Below are 18204 nucleotides of genomic sequence, written 5' to 3' on the forward strand. Positions count from 1 at the left end.
GGCAGGAATGATTCACTGGTTTATAGACACACACATCCCCACCACCTTCTTCTTCCCCTATTTTGCTAGTGGCTATTTGGGCAGGTGATCCTCTAGGACAAAGTCATGTTTTTTAAAGAATGAGAGGAGACAGAGAAAATGACACTTGGAATCCTCGCATAACTCCTGACTGTTGTTCTAAGTCTTTTACAGAGATGGCTCATGTTTTCAGGTTTTGATCAACAACCATGTCTAGATGGTACAGTGTTCCTTTTAACGGGGATTTCCAGATATTGCTGACTACAAGTCCCATCATTCCTGCTTGGACAGTGGCGCAATTTCAGTGCTTGCCTTAGGCGCCATTTTCCCTAGTTACGCCTCTGAATACCTGTCTTGTCTTTTCCATTTTGGGACACAAAACCTATTACTATGTTTAAAAGCATTTATTTTCTGGTCATGAGGACTGCAAACTTCGGCTGTTGGTGTGCAAGACATTTCTTTAAAATATATATTTTTAAAGAGCCTTGTAGCCTCATGTTTCCTTTTTCCTGTCCCAGTATACTTGCACGGATGCAGCCCACAACCCACATTTGACTATGGCTGTGACAGATTTCCATATTTCCGGGGGTGGCGGGGGGCGCGCGGCGGGGGGGGCGCAATTTCAGTGCTTGCCCCGGGCGCCGTTTTCCCTAGTTACGCCTCTGCATAAAACCATAGTAGATAAAAACAGGATGACTAATGGAGAAGGGAAGGGCCCCCGAAAAAAACTATGTACCCCCAATAAAATTCCTCTCAGATTCCTTTCACATTGCTACTAGGTGAAGCTTTGCTCCTGTCACAGAAATAAAGCAATGGAGAAAGCTTCATCTGCTTAATTTCTGTGTGTCAGGCTGCTGTGAAAGTCACAGGATCATGACCAAGGAAAAAGGGTTTCAAATCTGAAGGGAAGTAAAATAAATGTACCAATAAGGCTTTCAGAACAAGACTTCTCACCAAATTTCTCCTAAAGCAAACTTGGAGGTGATTTTAGAAGCTCCTCCTTAGTTAAAATATGAGTTTTCAAGGAAAATAGGTCTATATCTATATCTATATCTATCTACACACACACACACACACACACACACACCTAGAGCAACTTCCTAGGTGGAGGAGGGGGTAGGCTGAATCAAACATTTCTTATAGGCTGAGTCAAAGGTTTAACTAATTTCTCCTTCAAGAACTACTTCCTCAATTTCAGAGGGCTTGGAGGACAAAGAAGGCAGGCAAAACTGGCTTCTCTCTTCATTTGCTGTCTTTATCATTTTCTGTTCTCATGATGGTGGCAGCATCCCCCACCCAGTAGTATGGGTTTCTCTAAAATGCTACCTGTTCCATGTGCAGGGACAGTGAGACAGGTGTTGCTGAGGGGTCTCAATGCATGGATGAGATGGTGGTGCCGGGAGGAGGGGTTTAGATTTATTAGGCACTGGTATGCATTATGGAGCAAGCAAAGCCTGTACAAAAGGGACAGACTCCACTTGAACCAAGATGGAACCAGACTGATGGCACTTAAAATAAAAAAGGTTGAAGAGTAGAGCAGCTTTTAAAATTATGCCTGGGGGATTGCTGAAAGGGAGTTATCTGGTACAGCCAGCAAAATCCTTTAAGGTGCAGTGGTGCAGATGTTTCGTTCGGATGAACCAGAAGGGGACAGAGTACCAGAAGCGGACAGAGTACCACATTAAAGGCTGGTAAGGGGGATAGCACACATCAACACCAGGTGAGGGGCTTGGCATATAAGTGTCTATATACCGATGCCAGAAGCCTCCAAGTTGGAGTGCTTGGTTGCTAATGAAAACATAGATAGATATTGGGTGTACAGAAACCTGGTGAGAACCAGTGGGACATGGTGATTCCTGGATTTAAACTCTATAGAAGAAACAGAGAGGGGAGGATTGAGGGAGCAGTAGCACTGTATATCAAAGAAGGGATAGATTCCAACAAGCCAGAAAACCTAGGTGGACTGGCGTCCTCCACAGAATCATTATGGGTAACATTATGAGGACTGAAAGGAAATGTGTTACTAGGGACATGCTATTGTGCTCTGGGTTATAATGTTGAATGTGACCTGGAGCTGGAGAAGCAAATAAGAGAGGCATCAAGGAGAGACAGGGCAATAATAATGGGTGACTTCGACTACTGGATAAATTCACATTCGGGTAATAAAAGAGAGGCCATATTTCTAGACGTGCTAAATGACTGTGCCTTAGAAAAGTTAGTTGCAGAACCAACCAGAGGGATGGCAACTGTAGACTTAATCCTGAGTGGAGCCCAGGACCTGGTGCGAGATGTCAGAGTTGCAGCGTCTGCTACCATTGGGTAGCAGTGTCTATAGTGTGATCCAATTCAGCATACATGCAAGTGGAGAATTATCAAGGAAGTCCAACACAGATATGTTGAACTTCAGAAGAGGAAACTTCTCAAAAATGAGGGGACTGGTAAGAAGGAAGTTGAAAAGGAAAGTCAGGAGGGTCAAATCACTCCAGAAATCATGGAATTTATTTAACCCCACAGTACTAGAAGCACAGTTGGAATGTATACCAAGAAGGAGGAAAGGTACCACCAAGTTCAGGAGGACACCAATATGGCTAACAAATAGAGTCAGGAAGCTATAAAAGGGAAGAAGACTTCCTTCAGAAAATGGAAGTCCTGCCCAAATGAAGAGAACAGAAAGGAACATAAAGTCTGGCAAAGGAAATGCAAGGAGACAATAAGAAATGAAAATAGAGAGTTTGAGGAGCATATCGAAGTGTCGTGGGGAGTAACAAAAACCAGAAAACCTTCCAGGCTTGCGGTTAGCCCCTTAGATGAGGAGGACATGAACGGGTTTATTAAAGAGGATATGGAGATTGCAGAGAAGTTAAATGAATTCTTTGCATCTGTCTTCACGGCGGAGGATACTGACCATATACCCTCTCCAGAATTGAGCTTTTGAGATTTAGCAGCTGAAGAACTGGGCCAATTTGAGGTGACAAGGGAAGATGTTCTAAATTGTCTTGGGGGTGGGTGGGAATTAACAAATCACCAGGTCCAGATAGCATCCACCCAAGAGTTCTGAAGCATCTCAAATGTTAAGCTGCTTATCTCTTAGCAAAAATATGTAACTTGTCCCTACAATCAGGCTGTGTACCAGAGGACTGGAAAGCCAATGTAACTACAATGTAACTTTGTAATTTTCAAAAAGGGATCTGGGGGGATCCAGGTAATTACAGGCCAACCAGCTTAAGTTCGGTGCCAGGTTATAGACGTTAAGTATGGAAAGCATACTAAAGGACAAAATTGTTCAACATATAGAAAACAAGTTGTTCTAGTACAAACTAATCAACCTTTAACTGTCTCTACAACGGGACTAAATTTGGTTCAGATCAAGGTTCACAAGTTAGATCTCTTGCACCTCAAAGTAGCAGTAGTAATAGATGCCGATTGCAGCTGCACAGAACTTGGCAACACTATGTGTAATGGTAGGGTTAGAGTCAGAAAGCAATAGAAAACTGTAGAATTGTCTCGAACGTCATTGCTTAGCAATGAGAGAATAAGGGTGACATGAATATCTCTATAAAACAGGCAGTATAAAAGGACATGCTCAATAGTTTCAATCTGTTTTGAGCCACAGGGACATAATCGCTCTGCGAGTGGGATCTTTCTGTAATGGCCCTCTAGCACTGCTGATAGGAGACCATGGCAGTGAGCCAAAGTGAACGGCCTTCTGTGGTTTGGGACTTCCAAATGAGTGAGATATTATTATTCTTTACAAAGCCAGACAGGTGTTATTGACTGGTTTGTTTTATCGAGACATCGAGTCCTTCCCAAGCACTTGGGATGGCTGAATTTTATTGTCAATGTTGTTGCTGTTGTTATAGATGTCGTCGCAGAATATAGGCTGTTCCCAGTAAAGTTGATTTTTGTAATTGGCTGATGGTGATTTCTGTGGCCCCTATGGTGTTGAGTTGTTCTTCAAGTTGTTTTGGAATTGCACCTAGGGCGCCAATTACCACTGGGATTATTTTAGTCTTTTTCTGCCACAGCCTTTCAATTTCAATTTATAGATCTTTGTATTTGGTGATTTTTTCTATTTCTTTTTCTTCTATTCTGCTATCCCCTGGTATTGCTATGTCGATTATTTTGACTTGTTTTTCTTTCTTCTCGACTACAGTTATATCTCGTGTATTGTGTGGCAGATGTTTGTCTGTTTGTAGTTGGAAGTCTCATAATATTTTCACATCTTCATTTTCTTCAACTTTTTCAATTTTATTGTCCCACCAATGTTTGGCTACAGGTAGCTTGTATTTTTTGCAGATGTTCCAGTGTATCATCCCTGCTACCTTGTCATGCCTTTGTTTGTAGTCAGTCTGTGTGATCTTTTTACAACAGCTGATTAGGTGGTCCACTGTTTCATCTGCTTCTTTACAAAGGCGGCACTTGCTGTTTGTTGTGGATTTTTTTACTTTTGCTCTTATTGCATTTGTTCTTAGTGCCTGTTCTTGCGCAGCCAGTATTAAACCCTCTGTTTCTTTCTTCAAGTAACCATTCTTAAGCCATTGCCAGGTCTTGGTGATGTCTGATTTTCCACTTATATTGTGCAAATATTGACCATGCAGGGGCTTATTTTTCCATTTTTCTGCTTGGTTCTTGACTTGTTCTTTCTTGTAGGCCTGCTTTCTTTCATTGGTGTTGAATAGTTTTGTGTTATTGACCATCTGAAGTGCATATTCTTCACTGTCCTTGATATATTCTTCATGGCCTTTTTTCTCCTCCTCTACTGTTTGATGGACTTGCAGCATTCCTCTTCCACCTGAGCTGCGAGGGCGGTAGAGCCTATCGACATCACTGCGGGGTTGCAGAGCATGATTGATGGTCATGATTTTCCTGGTCTTACGATCCAGCGTCTCTAGCTCTGCTTGGGTCCAGTCTTTTATTCCTGCACTGTATATGATAACAGGTATAGCCCAGGTGTTTATGGCTTGTATGGTGTTCCCGCCATTGAGTTTGGACTTGAGGATTTTTCTACCTCTCCTGATGTATTCACTTCCAATTTTTCTTTTAACTTCAGTGTGTGCAATGTATCAGCCTGGAGAATGCCCAAGTATTTGTAATGTTCTTTCTCTTCCAGGTTCCTGATCTTGCTTCCATTGGACAGTTCTATTCCTTCTGTTTTTGTTATTTTCCCTCTTTTCATTATTAATGCAGCACACTTGTCTAGTCCAAACTCCATTGCTATATCGCTACTGAATATACGGACAGTGTTTAGCAGTGATTCAATTTCTGACTGGGACTTTCCATACAACTTCAGATCGTCCATGTACAGCAGATGGTTGATTTTACTTGATGTTTTAGATGTTTGGTATCCGAGGCCTGTTTTCTTTAGTATTTGTGAAAGTGGGGTCATGGCGATTACAAACAACAGAGGGGAAAGCAAGTCCCCTTGGAAAATGCCTCTTCTAATGCTAATCTGTCCAAGTGTCTCGCCATTAATTGTTAACTGTGTACTCCACATGCTCATTGCTTTTTTAAATAAATATCTGAATGTTTTTGCAGACACCAGTTGTTTCTAAACATTTTAGTATCCATGTGTGAGGCAATGAATCGAAGGCTTTCTTGTAGTCAATCCATGCAACACTTAGATTTGTTTTTCTTCTCTTGCAGTTTTCTAAAATCATTTTGTCAATCAGCAGCTGGTCTTTTGTGCCTCTGGTGTTCAGGCAATTTCCTTTCTGTTCAACTGGAAGCTGTTTGTTAGTTAATAAGTGTTGCATCACTTCATCTGCTATTATTCCAGTTAATAATTGGAACATGGTTGGCAGGCAGGTTATTGGTCTATAACAGTGATTCTCAAACTTGGGTCCTCAGGTGTTATTGGACTTCAGCTCCCATAATCCCCAACCAAAGGCCACTGAGGCTGGGGATTATGGGAGTTGAAGTCCAATAACACCTGAGGACCCAAGTTTGAGAATTACTGGTCTATAATTACTTGGAACTGCACCTTTTGCTGGGTCTTTCATGATGAGATGAGTTTTCCCAGTTGTTAGCCATTGTTCAATATCACCTCCTTGCAAAATGTGATTGAACTGTTTTGATAGTTGTTTATGAAGGCTTGTTAGGTGTTTAAGCCAAAAGCCATGCAGTTCATCGTCGTCCGGAGCAGTCCAATTTTTAATTTTCTTGGCTCTTTCACTTATTAATTCTGGTGTTATTATTAGATCTTGCATTTGTTGGTTACATTTTTTGACCTCTTTCATCCAGCCTGCTTTTTTATTATAATCTATTGGATTGTCCCATAATTTTCCCCAGAATTGCACTGTTTCTTCTTTATTTGGTGTTTCTGCGTTCCTTGCAGTTTCTCCTTCTTTGCTTTGGTAGAAACGTCTCTGATTTGACTGGGATTGGAGATTCTGCCTGTGTTGTGTAATTCTGGCTTCGTATCTGCTAATCTTCTTTGACACTGCTGTTATTTGCTGCTTTATTATTTCCTGGACGTCTCTAATTTTCCTTGAATCTAGGTGGTATTTTTGGATCAGATACTGTTTGGTGTTTTCATTCTTCAGCTTCTTCTCTTTCATATCTTTCAATTTACTAGCATCTGATCTAAGCCTGGAGATTTTATTTTCTAATCTCATCTTCCATTTAGGTGATGTACTACTTTCTTTTTTTACAGGTCCATTGATCTTATATCCGAGCTCTTGTGTTGTTATTGTTGCTGCACTGTACACTAGTTGGATTGTTTCTTGCAAATTCTTGGTTGTTATTTCTGCAAGTGCAGCACTGACATCTTTTAATGCCTGAGCAAGTTGTTTTTTGGCAACTGCTTTTAGAGCTGGAAGTCGAACCCTGGTGGTTGTTTGGTTCCTGTGATCAGTTATTTTTTGCTTTAGTTCTTGTTGCTTTTCTGTTAAACTTGGGTTTTTGAGGTGAAGGCAAAGGGGCGGTTGCCTGGTTTTGATTTTGAAACAGTTCAGCAACAGTGGCATCCTCTATTTCCAACACCTCCTCCACCTGCACCTGAGCAACTTCTTCAATTGGTGGTAATTCTTCTTCCATATCTTGAGCCTGTGTTGCTCTTTGCAGTTCTTCCAGCTCAACTCCTGTGAATACTTTATTTTTTATTATGAATCCTCTCTTATCTGCTAGCTTTTGTTCTGTTATTTCTGTATCTGGATGCTTCTCTTTCAAAATTTGGTACATTCTTTTTAAATACCCTCTTCTAGTTGGACTAGACTTGTAATAGCAGATCATTATTTCCTTGTTGGCATTTTTCGTATATTTTTTTCGGTTAAACGACATTTCTTCCAGTAACCTTGCAGTCTCCAGCCCTGGTTGCTCAAATGAAGATCTTGAGTCCTGTTGCCCACTTGCCACCAGATGTCCAGGGACTATAGCACCTGGCGCGGTCCTTGTTGACCCGGGCGACGACCAATCCGGTATAGATTTATTAAAGTTACGTCTCACCATATTGTTATTGTTGATGGGAGAGGCACTCTTTGTCTGGCTCCTCTGGTGAGACCTGTCCAGTATGGTTGGACCTCTGGCATAGCTCTCACCTTCCTCAGAGCACACAAGCCCCACAACCACGCCAAGCTAGTGCCTCACTGGGGGTTGTTGTTGTTGTTGTTGCTGTTGTTATTAATTCAATTTCTATACCTCCCTTCCAAAAATGGCTTAGGGTGGTTTACATAGAGAAATAACAAAAAATAAGATGGAACCCTGTCCCCAAAGGGCTCAGATTCTAAAAAGAAACATAAAATAGACACCAGCAACAGTCATTGGAAGTACTGTGCTGGGGGTGGATATGACCAGTTACTCTCCCCCTGCTAAATAACGAGAATCACCACGGTAAAAGGTGCCTCGTCCAGTTAGCAGGGGAGAATATGCTGCAGGAGAGGCAGTATATTTAAATTTTGAGACACTACTGAGGTCCATTTGGCACTCAGTGTCTGTAATGCGCTGCTTCATAGTTGCTTTTGCCTGATCGTAGCCCATGTTGAGCAGGGACAGTGGGGAGATGCCTAGGGAAGCTGATTTTGCCTCATTTGCCTGAGTCCAACTAGACTGGTCATCATCATGCAGGGTTAGAGGGGCAAGACCAATTGGGCAAAAGGATAGTCTAAGCCAATAGGAGAGAGTGGCCATCCACACCCCAGCCTCAATCTTGATCTGGCCTGTCTCCAGGCATAGGGTGGTATTGGAGACACATCTTGGTACATGGAGCGCTGCCCTCAAGGATTTGGATTATACACGTTCCAGGGTCACAATATTGGGGAAAGGACCCAGTTGAGCTCCATAGAGTAGTTGAGCTAATGACTTGGCTTGAAACTGTTCGAGAGCTGTGGGAAAGTAGTGGCCTCCTATTGTACACATAAATTGAAGGATGGCGGAAGGGCTTCTCTGTGCATTTAGGGCTACATGTTCTCCATGGGCTTTTCTGTAGCCACCGGAGTGAAAGACTATGCCCAGGTACTCAAAATGAGCCACTTGTTTGATCTTATGTCCCTCAATCCTCCAAGAGTGGATCTTGGGCCCCTTAGCAAAGGCCATGATTTTAGTTTTGTGATAATTGATTTCCAGACAATCTTCCTTACAGTGCAGCATCAGGGCCCTCAATGCTCTTCTGAGGCCAATGGGAGTCCTTGAGAGGATGGCTGCATTATCCGCATATAGTAGGGTGGCTATATATCTCCCCGTGAACTTTGGAGGGTGAAAATCAGTATTGCTGAGCTGGGCCATTATTGAGTTGATCTAGAAATTGAATGGGAGCGGGGCCAAGATGCATCCTTGCTAACAAGAAATAAAAAATACAAGGTACAAGTGCAAAATAGAGAATAGTAAACTTACTGTATTTATAAATGAAGTCCTTGCCATCCAAATATTTGCAAGGCAAGCAGAAAGAGTTTAAGTGAGACTAATGAAATGTCTGATTTATCCCTCAATACTGACCCCTTTCTCACAATCAGTGAGAAGGGATTCAGGGAGGACAGTGGGGAAGGCTGCTGAAACTTATCTTCCCCACAGACGGATGCTCCTTCATTGCTGGGCACACTCAAGGCATGCCCAGATGATCCTCCACTACCCCAAGCAGTGTTGATGGTCAAGGTCCGGGACACATTGTCTCAGCACCCAGAAACCCCACAATGCACTACCTGAGCATGTGATGCATTGTGGGGATCCTTGCAGCGTTGGGCCCATCACTGCTACAACACCGGCTAAAAGCAACCCGTGCTACACACCTTTTCCTTTTCAGACCTGAGCTCTGTTGTTCACTGGATGCCTACTGTAGCATGGCTCATATCCCACCACCACCCCTTTTCTTGTCCACCCCAGGATAACCTACTCTTCCCTAGAGACAATAGAGGTTATATTTCTGCAATAACTTCCTCACCATACAGAGCCCTGATTTTACTCCAGCAGAACAGGCTATATTGCTTCACTGCCTGGGCCCTGAAGGCCAAAGAATACATACTCATTTGTCCTTTCCTACCAACTTGGAAGGGAATGCCAACCCTTATGCCTACTTTCAATGAGATTGCTGAATGTTACAAGTTCTATTCTAGCTCCCAACTGCCTGGTGAATCTATTGATCAATATGTCACGGTGTTGTGTGCCTTAAGTGTAACCTGTAAGTTTGCCAGCTTTACTGATGAAATGATTCAGGATCAGATTGTTATGAAAGCAAACTGCTCCAATCTGTGTGGAAAATTGCTACTGGAAGAGAAACTTACCTTGGATAAAGTTATAGAGATGGCTAGGGGTGAAAAATACTCTTCATGGTGCTAAATCACTCTCTTTGGTACCTCAAAACTATCTCCTGAAATCTAGTCTGTTCAGTCTAAATCCTTCCAAGACCAATTTTCCCATATGTCATGGTTCCAGAAAGTGGCTACCAATGTGGAGACTCTGCCCAGAAAGCCAATTTTGCTCACTGTCCTGTATAAAAGGTGACTTGTAACAGGTGCAAGAAAAGGGGCCACTTTGCAGCTTGCAAGTCTGCTATCCATTCCATTACTGATGCACCATATGATAAGGATGAGGCAGATGAACCGCTTCCTGACCATGCTTTAAGTGTGATGTTGTAGAGTAAAACTTAATGCCCATTAAGTGTGGATGATGGCTGATTCTGGTTGTCTGTACACTATCCTTTCCCATCTACTTACAATAAACTTCTTACTACATTAGATCTGCACCTACAGCCTTCAGACAGAGAGCCATGGGGATATGGAAGTTCTCCTATTACTCTATGGAAACTGGAATAGAAAGGGCACACAACAGAAGGGAAAGTGTATGTGTCACAAAAATGAGTCTCAATATTGGGCTGGAAACATTAGAAATATCTATGAACAGTGTTAGACCCAAATAGCACAGAACCGTATTACAGATGATGCAGCATCCATATGTTGATATGATTGCTGATTTCTCAGACATTTTTGCTGATACTCCTGGCACTGCCATACATTTAAGACATGAAATACAGATGAAGGGAAATGCAATACCTGTACAACACAAAGTGAGAACGTACCCATAGCATTCCACCAACCACTTAGAGAGCTCTTAAGACTACAGCATGCTGACATCATAGAGCCTGCTGATCCATCAGAATGGGTCTCTCCCAATGTTCTTGTATGGAAATCAAATGGTACATGTTGAATGTATGTAGAATGTATGTATGAAGTTGGAAATAGAGTTGTTTCTGAATAAAGTCTTAGTTAAACAAACATAAGACTACTTTGTGTTTACAAGGGAAGCAGCTATAAAACAATGATATTAGGTTGCATATACACCTGAAAGAAAATGGTGAAACACAATTATCATTGGAAGCTGTGATGGAGGAATGGTACAGAGCTAGCAGCTCCATGATGATTATGCACCAAGTGACACAGATAATACTGAGGGCATATTTATCTATAATAATAGCTTTCGATAGTTCTGTGGTGGTTTCTTGTTTTAAGAGCTTCTGATGATATGCAATAAAACAACATCATTTTTATATTTTACAGAGGCAAATTTGGGTCTGAAATTACTGGGTATGAATTGACAGGCATGGAACTGTCAGGCAACTACACTGTAATTGTGAAAAGGCATTATTGAGGAGTGAGGAGCAGATGCTTCTTTCATTCTATACAATACCTGCCTGCTTTGCAGAATAATCATATGCACATTTGCTCAAAAGTAAGTCCCACTGAGTAGAATGGGGCTTATTCCAAGATTGTAGCCTCAGTGTTCACATCATGTCATATGATATGATATGAAACAGTAATAAAAATGAAACGCTGTTTGTTTGGGTAATAGGTTGTATTCTGTAAATTCTGTAAATCGGCTGGAGATAATTTAAAGTTTGGGTGATCCCACTTTTCAGAAGGTTGGGTTGATTGAGATGTGAAGCTTCTTTTAACCCTAAGACATTGTACTTTCACAAAATCATTATACATAGCTTACACAGGAAAATAAGACAACCCTGCTGGATCAGGCCCAAGGCCCATCTAGTCCAGCATCCTGTTTCACACAGTGGCCCACCAGATGCCACTGGAAGCCACAAGCAGGAGTTGAGGGCATGCCCTCTCTCCTGCTGTTACTTCCCCACAACTGGTCCTCAGAGGCATCTTGCCTTTGAGGCTGGAGGTGACCTACAGCCCTCCAACTAGTAGCCAATGATAGTCCTCTCCTCCATGAAGTTATCCAAACCCCTCTTAAAGCCATCCAGGTTGTTGGCTGTCACCACATCTTGTCACAGAGAATTCCACAAGCCGATTATGCATTGTGTGAAAAAGTACTTTTGTTTGTTGGTCCTAGATTTCCTGGCAATTTCATGGGATGACCTCTGATTCTAGTATTATGTGAGAGGGAGAAGAATTTCCTTCTATCCACTTTCTCCACACCATGCATGATTTTATAGACCTTTATCATGTCTCCCTGCAGTCATCTTTTTTCTAAACTAAATAGCCCCAGGTGTTGTAGCCTTGCCTCATAAGGAAGGTGCTCTAGGCTCCTGATCATCTTGGTTGCCCTCTCCTGCAACTTTTCCAGTTCTACAATGTCTTTTTTTAGATATGGTGACCAGAATTGTATGCAGTATTTCAGGTCTGGCTGTACCATAGTCTTGTATAATGGCATTATAATATTAGCAGTTTTAATTTCAGTCTCCTTCCTAATAGAATTGGCTTTTTACACAGCTGCTGAACACAGAGTCAACACTTTCAACGAGCTGTCCACCATGACTCCAAGATCCCTCTCCTGGTCAGTCACGAACAGCTCAGGTCCCATCTGTGTATACTTGAAGTTGGGGTTTTTCATCCCAATGTGCATCACTTTATACTTGCCAACACTGAACCACATTTGCCATGTTGTTACCCATTCACCCAGTTTGGAGAGTTCCTTTTGGAGCTCCTCACAATCTGTTCTGGATTTCTCTATCCAAAAGAGTTTGGTATCATCTGCAAATTTGGCCACCTTGCTGCTTTCTCCAACTTCTTGATCATTTATAAATAAATTAAAAAGTGGGGTCCCTGGGGCGCCCCCTTCTTACTCCCTCCATTGTGAAATCTCCCAGGGGGGACCCCACTTCTTACTTCTCTCCATAGTGAAAACTCTTCATTTATACCTACCCTCTGTTTCCTCTCCTGCAACCAGTTAGCAATCCACACATGTACTTGTCTCCTTATCCCACAACTGCTAAGTTTTCTCAAGTGCCTCTGTTGAAAGCTTTTTGGAAGTCCAGATATACTATGTCAACTGGATCAACAGGATCCATACACCTGTTGACACTCTCAAAGAACTCCAAAAGTTTTGTGGGTCAAGATTTACCTTCGCAGAAGCCATGCTCGTTCTCCCCGAAAAAGGCCTGTTCTATGTGCTTTAGAATTTTATCCTTGAGAATGGTTTCCTTCAGTTTGCCAGGAAACGATGTTAAGCTAATCAGCCTGTAATTTCCCAGATCACACCTGGATCCCTTTTTGAAAATCGGTGTTAACTTTCCTACTTCCCAGTCCTCTGGTACAGAGTCTGATGGTAGGGATAGATTATATATTTTTGGAAGGAGGTCAAAAATTTCACATTTGAGTTCTCTGAGGACTCTTGGATGGATGTCATCCAGCCCTGGCAATTTGTTAGTTTTCAGCTTTTCCAGACAGTTTAGAACATCATCTCTTGTCACTTCTATCTGACTCAGTACTTTAGCCTCCATCCCCAAAAAGCCTGGTTCAGGAACAGGTATATGCTCTGTATCTTCTGCCGTGAAGATGGATGCAAAGAACTGATTTAGCTTCTCTGCAACCTCCATATCCTCCTTAATAATCCCTTTCACTCCCTCATTGTCTAAGGGTCCTACCACCTCCCTGGCAGGTTTCCTGCTTCTGATGTATTTAAAGAATTTTTTGTTATTCCCCTTGATACTTTTAGCTAAATGTTCCTCAAACTCCTTTTTGCCTCCCTTATTGTCACCTTGCATTTCTTTTGCCAGAGTTTGTGTTATGTTCTGTTCTCTTCATTTGGACAGGCCTTCCAACTTCGGAAGGAAGTTTTCTTCTCTTTTATGGCTTCCTTGACGGTACCCGTTAGCCATGCTGGCATCCTCCTGGACTTAGTGGTACCTTTCCTCCTTTGGGGTATATAATTTAACTGGGCTTCTAGTATTGTGCCTTTGAGTAAATTCAATGCATTCTGGAGTGATGTGACTCTCCTGGTTTTCCCTTTCAGTTTTTTTTTCACCATACTCCTCATTTTGGAGAAGTTTCCTCTTCTGAAATTCATAGTGTCTGTGTTAGACTTCCTTGGTGATTCTCTCCCCGCATGTATGCTGAATTTGATCACACTATGGTCACTGTTCTCTAAAAGGTCGATGACACTGACATCACGCACCAGGTCCTGGGTGCCACTCAGGATTAAGTCCAAGGTCATTTTCTCTCTGGTTGGTTCCATGACCAACTGTTCTAGCTCACAGTCATTCAGCATATCTAGAAATTTGACCTCTTTGTCCTGACTTGAATGTGAATTTACCCAGTCTATGTGTGGATAATTGAAGTTATCCATTATTACAGCCCTGCCTCTCCTTGACGCCTCCCTGATTTCCTTCTGCATCTCCCAGTCACTGTCAGCGTTTTGCTCCGGAGGGCGATAGCACGTCCCCAGTAGCACATTTCCTTTCAGGCCTTGTATTATCACCCACAGGGTTTCCGTGGAGGACCCTGGTCTTCCTAGGTTTTCTACCGTGTTAGATTCTATCCCTTCTTTAGCGTAAAGTGCTACTCCACCTCCAAAGTGCCCCTCCCTGTCCTTTCTATAAAGTTTATATCCGGGGATAACCGTGTCCCACTGGTCTTCTATGTATCTATTATGCCCACTATACCTATTTCTATGTTAGCAATGTTAGCATCTATGTTAGAACTCCAGCTCACCAATCTTGGTTGGGAGACTTTTGTCACTGGCATATAAGCAACTATATGCTGAATCTCCTACCTGGTGTATGCTGTCTTTCTTTTGGCTCTTTGACCAGCGAGCACAGCATATTGTCTGCTCTTTATGTGGTTCTGCTCTGTCCCCTTCTGTTTTATCTGAATCCTTTACACCCTTGCACTTTAAAGGATGGCATTTGCCGTACTGGATACTACCCAGCTCCGGTTGGTTATTCCCCAGGTGTCATTTTTAAAGGTGCTCTGCGACCTTTTTGATTTTAAGTGCCAGCAGTCTAATTCCATCTTGGTTCAAGTGCAGCCCATCCCTTTTGTACAGGCCTTGCTTGCTCCAAAATGTATCCCAGTGCCTAACAAATCTAAACCCCTCCTTTTGGCACCAAAGTCTCATCCACTCATTGAGACCCTTCAGCTCTGCCTGTGTCACTGTACCTGCACATGAAACAGGTAGCATTTCTGCAAATGCTACCTTGGGGGTCCTGGAATTCAATATGCTACCTAACAGCCTAAACTTGGCTTCCAGGACCTCCTGAGTACATTTCCCCACATCTTTGGTGCTGACGTGCACCATGACAGCTATCTCCTCCCCAGCACCACTTAACAGCCTATCTAGATGCTGTGTGATGTCTGCAACCTTCGTACCAGGCAGACAAGTCACCGTCTGGTCAAAACATGAGTCACAAACCCATCTCTCTATACCTCTAATGATCAAATCGCCCACCACAAGGAGGCCCCCACCCCCCAGAGTAGTAAGCCCTGTGCAAGAGGTTATGGGTTCATCATCCATGGAAGTGGTCCGTTCTAAAGGAGCATTTCTCTTTTCCTCAGACCAATGTCCTCCTTCCCCAAGACTTTCATTCTCCCCAACAGTAGAGGAGCTATCAGCCTTGGAGTGGGATGCCTCTACCACATCCCTGAAGGTCTCATCTGCATGCCTCTCTGTTTCATAGAGCTTCTCCAGATCCGCCACCTTGGTCTCAAGGGAACGAACGTTCCCTGAGAGCCAGGAGCTCCTTGCACCGAACACATACCCATGACTTCTGCCCATGGAGCAAATAGTCATACATGTGACACTCTGGGAAGTGCCCTCCCCTGCTGACTTTCAGTCTTCATAACTGGTTTTGTTGGCAGTTTAAAGTATTTGGAGATAGTTTAATAGAAAGATAGGTCTCGGCTGCATTGGTCAGCTATTTAACTGTCCAAACTTCCTTTCTCAAGAATATGAAGGAGGGACTAGTACTCACCTTCTCTTCCCACTGGGCTCCTGTGGGGCTCCTTGTGATTCAGGCTGCCCCGCACACGTCCTTCTAAACTCCACACAAAACTCCAATGCTATCCCTGTTGGCTAAGCAGTTTTCACTAAGTTCTCGAGCATTCGCCACTTATATAGAGAGTAGGCTTCAAACTGAAACACAGGAATGTGGCTCATAGGAATGTGGGCCATAGACCTAAGACTTCTCCTAAAAGACTAGGACTTCTCCCTTAAAGAGAAACCAGCTCCTCAAAATCTCCCCTCCTCCTGTTAGTTTGAAGTGAAAAAAAGGTTTGATGTTTTGTTTAGAAAAGCTTGCTCACATCCTGAATCTGCTTCTGCTTTTCCTTGAGTAGGCTTCAAACTGAGACACAAGAATGTGTCTCAGCTTGAACCATGCATGATTGTTTCATTGGCAAATGTATCATATTGGCCTATACGTGGCTTCTGGTTGTCAGAGATGCCAACAGCCCAGAATGCACTCTAGTCTCAAATAAAGCAAGTTTTCCCAATATGAGAAAATATTAGGTATGTGTATTGTTTATTTATCAAGGCATTCTCATCCATAAGTCAAAATGTACATCAGATGCAGACGCGGCATTGACCCATGACCCTGATTTGTTCTGCTGCTTACAGTCTGACTCAGACATTTATCTGGGCACAACTGAATGTGTGGAAGGGGAAATATAGAAGGGGTCAATATTGTGTCCACTTGCCCCAACCCTGTTTCCACTAAGCGCTTTATGCACAGTGCCTACAGGCATAGACTTGAACATGTAATCAAGGTGTATATATAAAGTATATACATAACGAAGCTTACAGGTATCGTGTGTATCTTGAAGTACATACATAGGTTCTGAGCACATGAGACCCTTCAATGTATGGAGGCTGGGGTAATGCCTGCTGGCTCAGTCACCTCCTCAATCACCTCCTCACTTCACATGTTCTCTGAATTCTTAAATAATAAATTCCTTTCCCTTCATCTGTTGTGTCCTAGTGGCCTCTTTCCAGATTATGGAAAGAGGTCAGTAGAGCACCAGAACTGCTTCGGACTGTACGCCCCACCACCTGCTCTCTTGACCTTTGCCCAACTTGGCTTATTTTACCTGACAGTCAAATGATCAGAGAGAGTCTGGTAAATATCATAAATGCTTCTCTGAAGGAGCACGGGATGCGTCCTTGTCTTAAGAAGGTTATTATTATACCTTATTTGAAGAAACCTGCATTGGATCCCTCAGAGTTAGCTAATTACAGATCTGTCTCTAATCTTCCTTGGTTGGGCAAGGTAATTGAGCAAGTGGTTGCTTCTCAGCTGCAGGCAGTTTTGTTTTTGTTTTTTTAAAAATGCTTTTATTAGTATAATAAGTGGAAACAGAAAGGTTACATCACTGAGAGTCCAACAAAACCAAACAACATACAGAGTCTTATTCATCAAAACCAAGACAGAAGATAAATACAATAGTATTGAAAGAAAGTCCTTAACTGGGTATCAGTAGTTATCTATAAAAGAGTCTTGAACCCTAACCCTAAAGGGGAAAAAAGGGAGAAAAAAACAGCCCAGACCTGGTTGATCATCCTAATGTCAGGTAATCTAAGGAGGAAGGAACCAGCCCAACTATGATGTACAAAATAGAAATAATACCAGTAATTCGAGCACAGAGCCAGACGTTCCCAATACTCTGTGGCGTGAGCTCCACCTATATGTGTATTTTTAAATGTACCTCAGATATGTGTCTCAAATATGTCCTGGTATGTAGTTTTAAATGTGCTTCAATGCCGATTATATTGTTATAATTTCAATACAATAAGGAAAGAACTGTCAGGCCAGACATAAATTGGTTATGCATTTCTCTGCGCTCAAATCACTCCCTAAATCTCACCAATCCCTTCATACTGGCTCTCTCCTCCAAAGACAATTCAGCTACCTCCTGAAGAATCCATGGGAAGTTCAAAAAACAGCAGTACAGAAAAAACTTATCGGCATCTATGGGCTCATCTATAAATCTACTCGTCAGAGAGAATAGGATTTAAAACTCTCACAGAACACTCCCTCTTGATTCAATTAATTATTAGACAACTGTGTATACAAAACGATTTCCAACAGGAATATGGAGAAGAGAATAATACCTGAAAATACAAATTCTGCCATGACAGAAATAGTATGCGTGTTGTAAATACAAAGCCATATGTCCACCAACGTACAAATATCCCATCTCATTACAGACTGGTATTTTTTTTTTTAAGTAAAATAATTAACAAAGATCAGCCAAACCTCTAATAGTCCCCCTCCTCATGTAATGAAAGACGAACAAACAAGCCGGAGAGACAAATGGAGGGAGTCTATATTCAGCCCTGACTGATCATTATAACCTACAGCTGGTAGCATAAACTGTCAAACTTTAGTAGTGAGATAACCCCTCTATACAGATATCTAATCCTTCGCAGTTTACTTCCAATTTTTTGCATCCAGCTACACTTCTCAAAGTGTTATTATAAAGTATTCATAACGGGTAACAAAAGCCCATAATGCGGGGGGGGGGAAGG

Source organism: Hemicordylus capensis, chromosome 3 (genome assembly GCF_027244095.1).
Source record: "Hemicordylus capensis ecotype Gifberg chromosome 3, rHemCap1.1.pri, whole genome shotgun sequence".
Classification (NCBI taxonomy): domain Eukaryota; kingdom Metazoa; phylum Chordata; class Lepidosauria; order Squamata; family Cordylidae; genus Hemicordylus; species Hemicordylus capensis.